The sequence below is a fragment of the Vidua macroura genome, chromosome 18 (assembly GCF_024509145.1).
Source record: "Vidua macroura isolate BioBank_ID:100142 chromosome 18, ASM2450914v1, whole genome shotgun sequence".
Classification (NCBI taxonomy): Eukaryota; Metazoa; Chordata; class Aves; order Passeriformes; family Viduidae; genus Vidua; species Vidua macroura.
The window spans coordinates 11,429,214-11,446,146 of NC_071588.1; the positions used below are offsets into that span (position 1 = coordinate 11,429,214).

Below are 16,933 nucleotides of genomic sequence, written 5' to 3' on the forward strand. Positions count from 1 at the left end.
ATTAATGATGTGTCAGATTCTGAAGAATTTTGTCCTGAAAATTAATATAAACTTGCTTTGAAGATATGAATCATTGCACAGACTGAAAACTGAACAGACTGAAAGACTGCAAATACTGGTAGAAGAAAACACAAAGAGATTAATGGGAACATGAATTCAGTCTCATTGTGTAAGCACTTCTTTTTTGCATTTTCTCTATTGTTAGAAGGGTGGGAGATATGTTATATGTTATATCATGTTATATGTTTTATGATGTCATATGTTATATTATGTTATTTTAAAAACTACCTGATAGAAATTTCGAAGAAGAAGGAGGTGGAGAAATTGTAGTGCTGGCAAATCCACTGCTTCTATTTGCTGGTCAGACCTGCTGGCAAAGCTGCAATAAGACAATTTTATTCTACAGTTCACACTGCTTCCACTGATGCCAAGATGAGCACAAGTGACTGGTGAGAACAGATAAAACCTCCTGAAAAGAAGAACACAGTACTACAGGTGGGTGAAATCCTTTTCTGCTTCAGATGCTCTGGCTTGGCAATTTTGTTTGAAATGAGAGCAGAAGAAACACATCTTGATTGGAACCACAGGCCCAGATGGCTGCACGGCATGAGTGGAGCTGGGTGGAAACGCAGATTGAGCCTCCCCTCTCCACTCAGACCTGCTACTTTGCAGATTCCATGTTTTCCATGGGAAGCCATGTCCTTAAGGAAAACTGCTTTCTGTACTCAATGAAAATTGCATTCTGTTCTGACTGAGGCTCTACAATAGTGCTTTCCAGTGTCTTTTAGCCTATATTTTATTTCAAGCAGTGAAAAATTCAAAAACCCTAATTGAATACAAACCTGCCAAGGTGTGAGCTGCTTTGAGGATGATTTGTTTTTTAAAGTACCTCCCCAGTAAATGTTTGTCACAACAGCAAAATGAACTAAAATATTAGGTCTAGCTTCTGTAAACATGCCAGATTAAGCATAGGCACTTCAATAGTACTACTTATGTGCTTATTTATTAGAACATTATATACAGAGGATTCAAAACACTCTTAAACAGACGCAGAGAACACACTTTGTGTGTCTACTTTGTACTTTCTATAAATGGGTAGGTAGATAGATGGGAAGCTCTCAGAGTTTATGTAGATGCAAAACAACCTGTGGGCCTGATTTTGAATAAGTGGACAATTGTCTAAGCCAATTACTTAGTCCTGACTGCAATGCTACAGATTTTTTAAGAACTGGACTGGCATTTGAAGTCCCCATAGTAAAGCTACCTGGATGTTCTCAGCTCTTCTTCCATAGCTTCCCAGAATTACCTTTGTGTCCACAAAAAAAAAATTTGTCCCCCTTTTTCTTTTTTTAACTACCAAATAATTTCTGTTAATCAGACACAAGGAGGTTATAGAACAGATAAATAACAGTGCCTGATGAAGTTGTAGTTATATCTTATGGTTCTTACATGAAGTGGAATTATCATGCTTAAAGGACACAAGAAAATGTGAAGTCCAGTTAAAACATTTTTTCTAATTAACTATTAAATGATATATAATCCTTCTGAGGGCCCAATTTGGTACTTCGTTACTTGGTAAGAACATAAGTGGCAAAACTAAATATATTTGAAATCAATAAATTTCTTTTTGTTGTTTTTATTACAAAAAAATTTAAAACCCCACTAAATGCCTACCGATGTGCTCAAGTGGGAGAGACCTACTTTCAAGCCACTTTTCAGTGAATATTTAATTATTCCTATGAAGTGGAAAACCCCCAACCAGGAAGATTGCAGGAGGGATGAGGGTACCCTAAGAACAACCAACAACCTGTTGCTCAGACCGCTTTAACAGAAGATCTGAAGCTGGCACAATTTGTGTTAAAAGCTTTCTTTTCAAAAAATTCCTGGCACTCCTTAGTTGCATCTCCTGGATGTAATTCCCAAAGGTCTCTGTGTTTTGATCTCTAGTGATTTTTTTCTGTTCAACCTCCATGGATCCTTTGTTGTATACTTTACTAAGTGATCCCTAGTTTGGGTGAGCGTTTGAGGGGTTTTTTTTGGGTTTTTCCCCATTCCTTTGCCCTTAATAGTGACAAATGAACAAAGAATACTTTAATTCACCTTTTTTAAAAATAACATAATAATGCAGCCTTGAAGAATGGGCTCTTTACAGAGAACTACGTTCCTTTATCTTATTTCTTATTTCACAAGCTTTCTTCCCATGGAGGCTCTGAAGGAATAGGAGTGCATGGATCCATCCCAAAGCTTAGGATAAGCAAGGACTACTGTGGAAAGCTTCCTGCACAGGAAAGCCAAGGTATCTTCCAGGGCTCTGGGAGAGCAGCTCTCCTCCAGCTGCTGGATTTAATGCTTGTTTTTCTCAGCTTGGCTTCAGTAGCAACTGCTGATGCAGCAGCTGAAACAATGAGCTGCAAACACAGTAGGGACATAATAGAACTGTGAAGGGAGGGATGTAAAGCACTCAACATTTGTAGGGTTTGGTTGTTGTTTTCTTTTTAAAGAAGTTCTTTTTTAGTTGAGTGTGATATTAGATGTAATGCATTGTCTGGGGTCACATTCTCAAATGTCTCCTATGATTTGCTCTCATAGGAAGAGTAAACTGCTGATATTAAGCAAAACCCTCAGTTACCTGAAGGGTGAGAGAAAATAAAAGGGTGAAATCCTGGTAGAAAGTGAATTTTCATCCTAAATGATGAAGCCAAATGAGGTCAGGCTGATACCACCTGATAGGAGGTGCATTCATGATTTTTCCCCCACCATCTCACAGTCACTGATACAAAGCAACAATATATCAGATAGATATAAATATCAGATCCAAATCATCTGTACATGATGCTATTTTAAACTCTTCCACGTGAGAAAAATGGTTAAAAATAAAAATACAGCCCTTTTATTCTCTGTTAAATGTTCTGTTCAGTTCTTCATGCAAAGAGAATCACAGACCTGTCTATAAATATCTAACCCAGATCTACAATTGCTTGTTAAAAAGAGAGTGTTTGGTAGAAGATTGAATGAAATACACAATGTCTTTTATTATATTTTTATTACGGACCAGATGTGGCCTCTCAATTTACCCTCTATCATTTGGAGATATACATTCACCAAGAACATTGCATGTGTGCATATAAATATTTTCATGTTGTCATGGTGTAATAAAAGGTAATTGATTAGAAAAATCCCTATGGGATTTTCCACTTAAGAGCACATTTTTGTTTTAGCACTACTGTCTTCAAAATAAACATGTATGAATGCATCTATTTTGATTGATCCAGCAGAAAGCAGCAGTAAACAGGCAAGGCTTTGGCTTTTGGTTAATGAATAGCACTGGCAAGTTGAGTGAAACTCGTGCAGCCAACGAGCCCAGGAGGTTGTGTCAGATGCTGCACCTTCAAACGCTGCTCCCTTCAAACTCCAGCCTGCTCTGGTGGGGGAAAAATGGTCACCTCGCTGACATAGAAGAGGAAATGGAAATCCAGTCAGATTGCACACGTCCCCAAAATTACTCTTTATGTTTCCACACAAACTATTCACTTTCTATAGTTATTTCTGTGTATTCAGTCTACCTGTTTACAGAGCACAACATTCAGAGTCCTGGGCTAAGGACTGGATTTCTGTGCTGTTTGACTTTGGCATTTAATCACCTGTCCAGGCTATTTGGAGACTTATTTCTCTTTAAATTCCTGTGGGAGCTTAGCTACATATAATGCAATCAATACATGCTGAAAGGGCCTAATTGGGGATTTCTGGATGCAGGACAAGGTAAGACTGAAGAAAACTTAGACATATCTGCTGAGGTATTTTTCGACAAGTTGGTTTTTAACTCTGCCATTAATCAACAGCAAGCTCCCATATGGTGGTGTTGAGATAACAGCCCCTAAACTTCTCAGACCTGTCCCATTACTCAGGTACTGCATGTTTGTAATTCCTTCACTGCCAGCATTTGATCTATACTCTGGTGCCTCCCTCAAAGCTGGAGGAAAGCAGGTGTTCTGTTATAGCAATGGAAAATGCCTAAAGCTGCTCTCTCTGTAGACAGCATGTGAACGATGATCATCCTAGCCAGGATGATGGTGGTTGGTGCTTTATTTCTGCCACAGTTGGTTAGTGTGTGGAAGATGCCTTTTCTCACATATCAAGTACTATGCTAAAGATACATGTAATGTGACAGTTTCTATAGTAACTACTTGTTCTTTATGGAATTGCAGATTAAACCTGTACACCTTGTTATTGTTCTTTTATCCTATTATCTAGACTACTCAGTTACCACAGATACTTTTTTTTATTCTATTCCCTTGCCAACATAACTATATCAGGGATTTATGCATTTGCAAGTAAAGAGTATATATTAAAAACAAAACACTTAAAAGTTTTAAATTGACCACTATCTGATCTTATAAACTGAGATGTTTGTGCATGCTAAAGCTAAAATTTCAAAACAAGACTGTAGAAATATTTTTATTAAAGCAGGTCAAAATTATGATTTGAATATTATTGTTTTCCTGGGAGAACAATGCAAGTAATGTATATAATATTTATTTTTCTAACAAATTTTACTAGAACAAATTTGCCAGTCTAGATGTACTGGCAAACTTCTAATATGAATGATATCTAAGATTTCTTATTATAGGAAAATTTTCTCAATATGGTATACTGATTTTAACACGAAATTATTTCATTATTATAATTCATCAGTGCTACAGCTCTGCTGATAATATCAGTACTGGAAGTGATATAATTTACAGGAATCAGATGCTTTCTGCTTTGTATTATGTTAGCCTTATTGTGGGAAAAAATGCCTGCATCCCGTCTGCATGTGACAGTCTCTGTTGCTATCTCCAGCAGAAGTGTATCAGTTACAAATCAAGCTTATAAAATTAGCAGTGTAGGGAGAAATCAGCTACTTGATCAGGGTTGCAGATTCAACAATGCAACTAGTATTGTAGCCAAAAGGAAAAAGACACTAGGAAAAATGTAAAATATGAATTGGGTAAATCCATTAATGAGATAAAAAGAAAATGATACTCATCGTTAATTAAAAAAAAAAAAAAGCTGTAGTAAATTACACATACATAAATGCAAAAGGCAGAAGGGGAAAATCAGAAAAAAATATCCGCCCAGTACTGAGAGCAACTGAGTGATGGTAGAAGTGGAAAGCAAACAGGAGATAAATTCCGTGTAACTAAAGAAACTGTTTTTTCTCCCTTTACCCTTGGCCGTATCCTTCCAACATGTATGTGGCTGGTTCGCCCTAAAACACGCGTTGTGAAATCAATCCTAAAACTCCTGCCGCTGCCAGAGCCGGGCTCTGCTGCGCTGCAGCGAACACGGAGCGGCGGAGCGGCCGCGGGCGCGGATGCGGTTGTGCAGAGGCAGAGCCCGTGGCACGTCTGTACCCGCACGTTATGTAACGCGAGTGCAGCGGAGCGTACGAGCCGGGAAAGAGGCACAAACCCCTCGCCAACACCCAGCTCCTTCTGCGCCGCGGCGGGCGGGGGCTGCGGGGGCTGCGGGCCCGGCCGCCCCCCGGGCGGGAGCCGGAGCGGAGCCGCCCGCCGGCCGCGCCGCCGCCCCGCCCGCGGTACCCCCGCCGTTGGCGTGGAAACGGGCTGGCGGCTCCGGCTCCTCCTCCAGCGCCAGCCCCGCGCTCCCCCTGCCCGGCTCCCCGGCGAGAGCGCGGAGCACCTCCCTGTCTCCCGCGGGGGGCCGCCGGACAAGTGCTCCACGGCCGCCTTTAGAACAGCCCGGGTTTTTACGGTTGTGTTTTCTAGGGAGAAGATGGGAAAGGGCAGGTTCCTGCTCCTGCTGGGGCTGCGGGGCTAGTCCCTGCAGTCGTGGTGTGTCTGCTCGGCAAATCACAGATGCTGATGTGAAAAAGGGCCAAAGCAGAGGAGAGGCGTCAGTGGATGCGAGCGTTTGTACTGATGGATTGAGGAGGTGGAGGCTGCCTGCCTGGTGCTGGAGAGGTGAGTGCAATATTCCGCATTTCCTTCTCTCTTAAATCAGTTCAGTGATGAACATTTCCAAAATAAAAAGGCACTTCTATAGCAAGAAGGAAAAGATGTTATTTTGAAACAATAAGCTATGCTTCTGTGAATAAAAAATATGAGTGTCACTGTGAGGTAGGAACATTTTGCTGTGTGTAGACAAAAAATAGTAAGGGGAGGCAGGCTGCTGATACAGTGAAAATGACCTTCTCAAGGGATACCGGCCTTCTATTAGCTACTGCTTCAGCTTGGGCCCTTCTTCTAAAAATTAAGTGGTCTCGCTTTCCTAGCCTGAATTGTAACCCATTAATAGCCAATACCTGAGCCTTAAGATCCGTTGTGTTCCCTTAATGATTCAGAAAGATAATCCATTAGATTCTGCCTGTTGGGAGAAGAACCTCCACACTATGTAGCACCTTCTCCCAGGGAAATGCAGCCTGGATAACATTCTAACGGAAAAGACTCCTGCTGCCAAATTTCTGTAATAAGTCCTCCTGGTAGCAGTCGCATCTGCTCATTGGAAGGATGTGTGGCTCTGCAGAGCCTGGGTGCGTTCCCTCTCTGTGTGTGCCCATGCATGTGAAGGAATGAGGAGGGTTTATATTAATCTGCACCTGTGGACGGCTCCCATCTGCACTTGTGAATCACAAGTTTTTTGGTATCTTTGCATTTGCATTTTGGGTGAGCACTTCATACACAAAACCCCCAAGCCTCCAATGTTAGCTGAGAGAGCTGCAGACAAATAGATGTCAGTTTAATTTCTGCTCATAGAACTGATCTGATCTGCTTTTGGCTGTTTCACTGTAGAAGCCGTTTAACGTGTGTTCTTGCAGCATTTATTCTGCAAGATACTGACCTATCTCAACATTTTCATGAGAAGATTTGAGAAAAAAATCACTAGATTTCCCTCCAGCATTTCTTTATAATTGTTTATAACCATTTTCTGATAGCCTCACACCCACAAATTGATTTTTATTTGGGCTCAGTATTTCGCGCCATTGTGGGTCACACCCTTCGGGTGGCCATCAACATTTCATCCATAAAGGTTACAACAGCAGGTCAGGTGCTGTGAATACCTACTTGTGGATCACAAAGGGGTAAAAAATGAGTGTGTATTTTGGACTTAGGGGAAATTTTGTCTGACTTTATGGATATAGACATTGGAAGTCCGAGCTGATGCCTTAGGTGCTGTTACAGGCAGAAATCTTCACTTTTCTTCAACAGGCACAGATTTGACAGCTGAACAGACACAGCTCTGCAGAACAGAGAGTGTTTTGCCATTAACTTGGCTGTCTCCATCAAATCATTTGTTTGGAAGCTATCATGCAAAAAGCTCAGATCTCTGCCCTTGGATTAAGGACATTATAGGAGGAGAGGCCTATATATATAGAAGGATGAAGATCCAGTCTTCAAGAAGCCAGTGACAGGTGTAATCAAAATAAAACCTCTTAGCTATAAGGCATATTTAGGAGGAAAACTCATGCTATCTTTTGTTACCAAAGCACTGATTGCATTTTCAGAGAAGAAACCCCTCCTGTGTACATATGTATGCTTATAAGGAAGAAAAGCTGATTAATTCTGTGCAAGGCATGGAAATTTCACTCTGACAATGGACCTTACAGAGAGGAATAAACTCCGCATGCTACGTAAAGAATGCTACACCTCTGGCTGAGATTATGTGCTTGTCACTTCACAGGCCAGAGCTCTTCACAGAAGAGCTGAAAAAGTCTTCTGAAGGTACTACCTTGAATTTTGTAAGCCTCCAGAAACAGTTTGATGTTTCAGTTGCAGACCTTGGTTTCGAATTTAGTGTTGATAATCTAAAAATAACCAGCCAGGTAGCTCTGAAGGACTGAAGTGAAAGTGGTCTGGTTCTCTCAGTTCTGACTATGCACTGATGGAACAAGGTATGTTAAATTTTAAGAAGTGTAGATAGAAACAGAAATTTGTCCCTTAAGGAATCTACCTGCTAAGCGGTGGAGAAGGGGATAAGGATAACAGAAAATTCAGTAGGTAATAAAAGCTCAAATCCTTAAATGGTGAAGTCAGCTCTTCCTCTATAGCTTAAGCAGATAAGGATTTTGACAGCAGCCTTGGTTGATACGCAGGGATGAGGCAATATAGGGAATGATGCCTTTTTCTCTCTCCCCCTCCATGAATTAAAGAAAAATACTTCCAATTCCTTTGAGTTAAATCACACTAATCCCACTTATTTCAGATGAGATTCTTCAGATTTATGTTACTGAAAATGAGAGTTGAATCTGACTATTTTTGCTAAAGTTTTGGTCCTGCTTTCACAGGAGTCACTGGAAGTTTTGTCATTTATTTCAGCTGGAGAGAGCCCAGGACACTCAGTTTCACTGATCAGGCTCTCCCTTGCCTTTAGGAACAGCAATGTTGAACAGTTTTGTAGCTGGTTTCTGTGAGGTCGCAGGCTCAATGACAAATTCAGTAACTCTCAACTTGCATCACAAACTAATTCATAAATTATCAGTTATTTGAATCATGCTTTTTTACTGAGAAAATGGGAGTGTTATTCCAATGTTAAGGTTGACAGTACCCACCCTCAGCAGTTTCTACACAAGCAATCAACTATTTTCTTTTTCCTAAGAGAAAACTTATTCAAAGGCCCTTAAAAATCATAATTTTGGCCTATGTGCATAAAATCATATTTACACTTAGCAGAATTGCCCTGTTTTTATTTAAAAAGAAGGCTAAATTTTGTTCTTTGTGATCCCCAAAGTATCCAGAATAAATCCACATCCATTAGAACAGATTCCCTTCACTTACTTGAGAGGATGATATGACTTATATTTTGTATGTTATATTCAAAGTTCACATTTTTATTAAACTTTCCAGAATTCAAGAGTGGTGATGAGGAAGTCCAAATTTCAACTATTATATTGATGAAAGAATAATCCCAAGAAACACTATACTGTTCCAAAGCAACCATAATCGATTCTCTTTGCAAAGTTCCCTGGCAATTTAAGGTATGTGGAACAGACAAGATGACAGAGAAGGGCTAAATACAGTTTGATTTATTCTCTTATTGAATCAGGAGTTGATACATATTAACAATTTAAGTTGTTTTAGCTTTCAAGTGGAATCAAGGACAGAATTTAACCCTTGACATGAAGGCTACAGAGAAAAAATACTCTTCTCTGAACTGTTGCTATTCTTTCACACTGAAGGGCACTGGTGGAGTTGGATGGAAGGAACAGATTTCTGATGGGGCCGTCTCTTCCATCCTACCCAGACTTCAAACATTGGCTACTATTAAATGCATTTAAACTCACAACTAACAAAACACATGGCAAATATTCAGAAGACAACAACTCTATATGTTTTGGTTTTCTTTTTTAACTTCTTCAGCTCAGAGCATTTTCTGTGGTTCAGCAGAAGCTCGACTCTCCTCAGAATCCCATTTTATTATTTAGTATTGGACACCCAGTGAATCATTAGGGAACATGGTTTTACCCAACAAATCCTATTTGCCTTTTGTTTTCTCTTTAAGCCCCTTATACCAGAGAGTTTTTTCTTCTCTGGATTCCTAAGCCATCGCATCAAAAACACAAATGTGATAACCACATGATTCTACGTTGCAGAAATATCCTGTTGGATTACCAGTCAACACCTTGGCCAAAAGAAAAACTTAAAGAGGCAAATCTAAAAATTCTAAGTATTTGTTTTGCTCACACACATGAAGAATAATGACTGGAAAGTAAATAAGAATTTCATAGGAATTACAGTTGGTTAATCTGTTATTTTTACAGTGGATTTATTAAGTAGTAATTGCCTGGACTTGGTAGTTGGAAGGAATTATTCTCATCACTTTCAAACGTCCATAACATGGATATGTACATATAGAGTAGCTGTTAAGGCTTCCCTTTTAGCTGGTGGAAGAAAAAGAGATTTCTCCATTGGAGTTACCCAGACTAGTTTCTGACTACCATGTTAGCATGAGATTGAGCTGACCTCTGGAAATGACAGCTCCTCTCCACTGCCTCTGAGGGAAGCACTGAGTGAGTAGCTCTGAGGTAGCCACCTACATGCAGATGCTAAATCTGCACAGATGAATCCCACTCTTACTGTCTATAATGTAATGTTTAACGAAGATTTACTAGTTAACTGTGAAGATATTTTCATGGTTCACCATAAATATTTGTAAGTCATAATGCAGTTGCCATTCCCTACCTACCAGCTGTGTTTCCTTGATAGTGACTGGGCTGGTGTTGGCTTCCTCATCGGAGTATCTCAACAATGGTATTGGTCATGGCACTGGAAAGCCTTCACTGGAACAGCACCAGTAATCCAGATCTTTTATCAATTCTTCCTGGTGACTCTGGCAGTATTCTAGCATACATTCCCAGTGTGTTTCTACTGATTTTCTGTGCCTGCTTTCTGTATTTTCAAACCTTGCCCAGACAATGTGGAATAAGCACCTTTATCTTCATAAACCGCACGAACGCAAATACAATTAGGCAGCGTAGCAAGTGTTGATGTACAAATACAGTTGACACAGTTGTGTTGTGGAAAGAAACAACACAGTGGAGCTGAATTGATTACAATTCAGTGTCATGGCACAGTAACAAAAACCCAGCTGGGTGTTTAGCTCTGAGAGGGCTTGCTGTTCAGAGGGGGCATGCACCTGGTTATTATATTCCTTCCTTTAAAAGAGAAAAGTGTGTATGATTCAAAAGGATACTTACCTACCAGCTAAGGGAACATCTTTCTGAAGATAATACAGTTTGAGCTATTACGTTGGTTTTTTCAAGTAAAGAGTTTTGTCTCTGAACATTAACAGCTCAAGTCATATAATCCAAATATTGGAATGTGTTAACAAAATATGATTTCTTTTGGATGTATAGTATCTATTTATACATATATATGCATTAGAATATGTTTTTTTGTTTGGTTGACTTATGAGGAAAGAAAGACCAGAATACAGGCTGTTGCCCTCTCTAGTGTTTACATTACAGGACAGGATTCAAACCAATACTACAGGAAATATTTTTTATATCATTTAAAGCACTTAATTTAGTAAATTAATGCATATGATGCTAACCAAGTCCATTACAAACTAAAATTTTCCAGAATTAACACTGTTGCACGAGAGCATCTCTTGGTACTGCCAGCAAGTTGATTGTTGCAACAGGGCCTTGGCAAGAAGATTTTGTCTCAAGATGCCTTTCTGTGCCTGACCTTTTAAATTTGGCAGAGTTCAGGGTACCACAGCAGAAGCCATTTTGTGACTGGAAGATATTCATATATTCTTATCATTGCTAAGAATCTGTTGAGCTTCCATGTTATATTGCTCAGTAATGGTAGAACCTCACCTTAATCAGTCATTTCAGAGACATGTTTTTAATCTTTTTCAATCCATCTATGTCCATGAACAGATAAACTCACCTTAATTTGTAATTCAGTGACATTTATGTAGGTATTTAAAATTCTAAGGCTAGCCTACTCCAAATTTGAACAATTGTTCTATTATCATATTGTTTCTGTTCCCTGACTAGATGTGCAATAAGTCCTCTGATTATGTTTCATACTGTGAATGTTCCTGAAAGCAAATCTGAACTTTGCCTCATAGCTGTGATTACACAGGTGTGTCAAGTTTGCTTTTTGCATGTGTGCTCACAAAAAGCAACAGAATACTGAAGACTTTATGTAATTTTTTTTTATGTTACAGGAACAAATTTTTGGCTACTAGGTTCAAGGGATCAACAGTTGTTTTAAATGTGGCAAGACTTGAGGCTGATGTGCAGTTCAGTATTTTATCAGCACAATATTATTTGCTCTCACAGGTCAAGTAAATATACAATGGTCTAAACAAATTAAAGTATCAGGTAGTATAAGGAAGAGGTAGGAATCAGTGACTTTTAAGACTGCAGACTACAATCTCCCTTTTTCCAGAGAGGCCTGATTGTACCCTGCAGTCCTGAACGGTGCAAATTCTATATAACAGAAGTTAAAACATCTATAAAGTAATAATAGTAATAACCTACCATATAGACAAAGAACTGAATTATTGGATCTCTTACAGTCCTGTTCTCTGTCAGCACACGCGGGTTATAAACTAAAATTAAATGTTTACAGAGGATATTACTGTGGTGTGTGACAAGAAAAACCTCTCTCTTTGCTGTATCCATGGCATAGCAATTCTGCCCTTTTCCCACTTCTGCAGTCAAGGAAACCAAGAACAGCCACTGATACTGTGACCTCTTGGGATCATACCTGGAAACTGTTCTAATTCACACAGCCACTTAGGCAGCCCCAACCTGGCTCTACAATAAAGGCTGGATCATGAAAATTCCTTTCTCCCTTAGATGAAGACAAGAAGTGTTTGAGTTTCTCTGTGTTTTTGATTACTTTATGTTGCTTTTCTAGTTGTGTCTTCTGATACCGGAAAGTAATGAACCCCAAGTAGAAAATACCAAAATATTCTAATTCAGAAATCATTTAGACAGAATTGATCTGGAAGAAATGGGTGATGCCCATTATAGTAAAAGTGTGCTTTGAAGGGGAAATTGGGCACACAGGCATATGGAACTCTGGGACTACCTTTAAATATTGTACACTTAATTACCAACTTCTCAGTGAGCAGCACAATTACAGTCTCTAGGTATTTTCATTTGGTATCTTCTTTCTGGTGTTGGATACCTCCAATGACAGGAGCCTGTAACTCATCAAAGCTTATCTATATAACTGTAGCTTTGGATTTTGGATACATTATGTTTTCATTATTAACCTGTGAAGAATTATTCACAGACCTCATTGAAAGTTGACTTAAACAATTCCATTCAAGAAAATACTAAAGTATTTGTTTTAAAGAAGACCAGATGGAATGCTGTCAATCTATGCAGCACTGTTCTTACTCAGCTGTGAGATATGAAGTGCAAATGGAATTTCTTAGACATGGTGTTTATGATCTGTCTTTATCTATGTTGCAAAGATTTATAGTCGATAGAGGTATGTTAACAGTACATCAATCTCATTGTTTACTTGGTGTCTGCATCTTATTATCAGAATCATCAATTATAGATTCCATAATTTCTAAGATGTAATTTAAAAGGATAAGATTTTTCAGTGTTAGCTAGTTATAGAATACATAGAAAATACTATTTTTCACTAGTTTCTTAAGCTTCTATTGGGATTGGTCAGAGGCAAGTGGTGATCAACAGAAGACAAGAAATAGAAGGTCAAGATTAAAAGATTTCAGAAAATAATACAGTTGTGCAAGAAGTCAAGAACTCAACTCTTCCTTTTAACTTTTGCAAAAATCTTTAGAAATGTCACCCTTACCAATGAACTCCCTCCTGCAATCAACACAAAAAACGGGAAGGGATAGTTAAAATTATTTTTGTGCAGAGCACTAGTTAACAGTAGACATGAGAATCGGAAATACAAACCAAAATTGTACCTCATTCTTATGAACTGAAAAAAGAAGAGTTCTCAGAATAGCCAAGGAGACACAAACAGTATCATGATGACAATGTACTGACTTGTTCAGTGCCACTCCTGTGTCTCTAACAGAGCAAAACAACTTACAGCTTTTAGTGGAGGTTTCCCTATTGCACTGAGCCTTCAGCCAGCAAAGAGGTGACACAACTGGGGTTTATTTCTCCTGAGCCATTTGGCACAAAATATTCTTTGGGATGAGGAGGAGACTGCCAGTAGGTGTGTGTCAGTGGCATTGCATCCTAATGGGATTGCTGCCAGCTGGAAGAGATTGAAACCAAATTGGAATTGCTGTGAGGTGGGTTTGGGCTGAAAGCTAAGCCAGCTGTGAGCTCTATAGCTATTGCCTGCCTTTGGCAGAGGTGGGAAGACACCTCATTGGGCATTTTCCTGGAGTTGAGAAGTAAGAAATTTTATGTGCCATGTTTTGTGGAATGCCTATAGCTTTTTTGGGTAGATTGTGGGTTGTTCTCTTACTACCAAGGTGCATCCTGAAGGGGAATTTTTCAGCCTTGCTACAACAGAGATGCAAAAGTTGTTTGAAAGTCAGAAATTACTTTAAAAGGCAGTAGCCCTTTTCATAGTTAAAATACTGATTCCAGAATGAACCGAAACATAACAAAAGCTGTGCTTTTAAGCATAATTGTCCTGGTAGTTATCAATCAAGGAACAGTGTGATACCTAACCAGTGGTACCTGAGATCACTGAAAATGCAGACCCCACACCTCACCCCAGTCAGCCCTCAGAGATATCCTTGTAGTCCTTTAATGAAGTTTTCAAGATGAATTATTGTTCTGCTGTGCATTGTGGATATTTCCCTCCCATCCTCTCCCCTTGGTAAATCTGCTTTGTGAGTTTAAGGTGGATTTGGAATCCCTACAGCTGCAATAGCTTTTGCACTGTTTTGACCCAAATATGGCTTGCTGAGAAATTCATGTCCAGCCCCTCTGCTGAAGGCTGGATGTGCTGTGGGTAACATCCACCATGTGTATTATTTCATGTCCCAGATCTGTGCCTGTTTCACAGAGCTGCTTCTACAACGATATCAACAGTAGATTTTTAGTGAGCAAAAAGAAATAAAATGGTGAGTCATCAGCTTTTTTCCTGCATATCTCATCTGTGTGAAATGCAGAATGCTAACTAGAATAGTTAGGCATCAGCGATAAAATTCCAGCTTTGTGTGCCATCTTAATAGTAGGCTAGAGTGTCACCAGAAGTATTTTTTTCCTGGTAATATGAGAAATGAATAACTAAGGATCCACTGCTGAATAATGAATAAACTAAAGGCTCGATTAGCACCTTTCAGCTTTCAGATAATTTTAGTGCTGCAGCTGCTTGAGTTAAGAAGAGATGTCACTGAGAGTAAAAGGAGCAGAAAAGCAACTACCTGAGATGCTGCTGTTAAAGCTGTGCTGTGAGAGTGGTGGTGTACATTTGGCTGGTCAGTACCTTAAGCTGATAGGACAGACCCAGGCAGATAAAAACTGCAAATTTGAAAATTTTACTATTAACAGTACAGTAGATCATGTGTGTAGTCTCATAAATCAACCCATCAGTTCTCAGTATATGATTCAAGAGCCTGCTTCAAACAAAAGGAATGAAATTACCAGGGTCCCAAAATGGTGAGCTGACCTTTATGTACCTTAAAGAGAAGGAGACAAGTCCACTTGGGGTGTGATACTAAAGGGAAACTTTTCTGACCTCAGCAAAGGAGAATTTATACAGCAGGAGAGAGATGGATTATTTAGAGACAGAATTGAAGGGCTAAAGGATAAGTAAAAATATAGACATACTGGCTGCATGACTAGGAAGTTTGCAGGACTACAGAGAATAAAAAAAAATGGGGGAAAATAGCTGAATGATGAGAATGCCCTTACATGCAACACAACTTGAACAGGAGCAGTGATTACCCTCCTCCCCCTCTCTCTCCACACACACCACATATACACAGAAAAGCACTGGTAGTGTTAATAGAACAACAAAAAATCATCAGTATGTGCAACAAAATTGGAAGCTACACCTGCTAATATTACTAGTAGTGGTACAGTTACTAATGAAAAATAAAACATCAAGAAAAATTACTGGATTTTGGTGTATCCCTAATAACAAAATTAAATCCATCTATCATTCATATGTTTCAGGTTTGGGGAAAAATAACAATTTACAAGCTTGCTTGAGGCTGAAAAATAACAACTTTGCCCAGCTAAATCTAAATCATGGTACTTCTATGTTAAAGTAAATACCCAGATTAAAAATCTACACAGACTTCCTCAAAAGATGGACTTAGATTTAGCAGCTTACTTTGTTACTTATCAATTTTAAAAGTAATTAATATTAATGAATATCAAATAGCTAAAGTTTTGAATTGGTTTTATAGACAAAAAATCTATTCTCGGAATGGTATGAAAGCCATCCACAATTTTGACAGAATCAGTATAGCCCTATGAATACGTGAAGCCATCCAACCAAGTCTTGTCATAGCATGACTCAAAATGGATGTGGTCAAATCTGGCCTCTGCTCTTCTAAGATGGATGAAACTAGGAACAAACATAGTGAATAACTGCAAAAGCCAGGCTGGGAACATGTGCACAGAACAAGAAATTAATGTTGAAACACAGTGATACTGATAATGCTTCAGCATTTCCTAGAAATACAGTCATGCTGAGATCATACAAAAGCGGGGAGCTGAAAATTAAACTATGTTCATATCTATTTTTACAGAAGTTCTCACCGTAGATATTCCAATATATGAAGAGTATGAATCATGCACTGAATACTAAATTTTCATCAGTAAAACAGTCTATATTGCTGGCACTTTGGTATCCTGCTTGCCATGTTGTTAAATGCATTGTTTTTATTTTCATCCTGTTCAAAACCAAATACAGGCTCATTTCAAAACCTACTGAAGTCAACAAAACTTTTTATGGTAAGCGGATCACAGACAGCACTTTACAGGGTTTGGAATGTTTTTACTCTTATTTTCTCTTAATAAATACTGACACTGTTTCTGGTGAGGAAGAACTATGAATACCTTCACCCCAAAGTGTCACTTATCAGAGGGTGCCATTTCACCATAATTACTTAAGTTCCTCTAGCTCATTTTACATTCTCATTTAGTGACACATAGAAATATTTTTCATCTCAGTAGAAAAAGCAAGGTTGAATAAGAGGAAAAACCTAACATTATCAAAGGAACTTAAACTCTTCAGAACACAAGTGGAGAAAAACACACTGAGACTATTGCTAGAGATGTTTTGCACTGCTACTTTAGCTTCACTTTTTTGGATAAATCAGGCCTTCATCCTCTTCAAATCTGCAACCTGCAACTCCATCCATGACCAACTTGCTTATTAAAAGCCTTTTTAAAAAGACTGATGAAAGGAATTTAACTACCAGTGTCCTCTAATATTCATTGTATGTTCAACATAAGCTGCTTATAATCAATCGTGAGTGAGGAGCCAGCAGGGAGTGACTGGGATCCCTGTGC

At 38.9% G+C, this 16,933-nt stretch overlaps 2 protein-coding genes across 5 annotated transcripts in view; one reads left to right on the forward strand and one right to left on the reverse strand.

Moving 5' to 3' along the window:
• The window catches only part of RSPH14 (radial spoke head 14 homolog), a 72,497-nt gene that overhangs the window by 10,565 nt on the left and 44,999 nt on the right, over positions 1 to 16,933 (reverse strand). The gene's annotated exons all lie outside the window — the stretch shown is intronic.
• Positions 5,208 to 16,933, forward strand: part of GNAZ (G protein subunit alpha z) — a 50,568-nt gene continuing 38,842 nt past the window's right edge. For 2 of the 4 annotated variants that reach the window (XM_053993836.1, XM_053993837.1), the window contains exons 1-3: positions 5,208 to 5,963; positions 7,209 to 7,891; positions 8,844 to 8,974. The gene's annotated coding sequence lies outside the window, so the exon portion shown is untranslated. Of the gene's footprint in view, positions 5,964 to 7,208; positions 7,892 to 8,843; positions 8,975 to 16,933 lie in introns of those variants that run through there. The other 2 variants (XM_053993840.1, XM_053993839.1) reach the window with 2 other exon arrangements.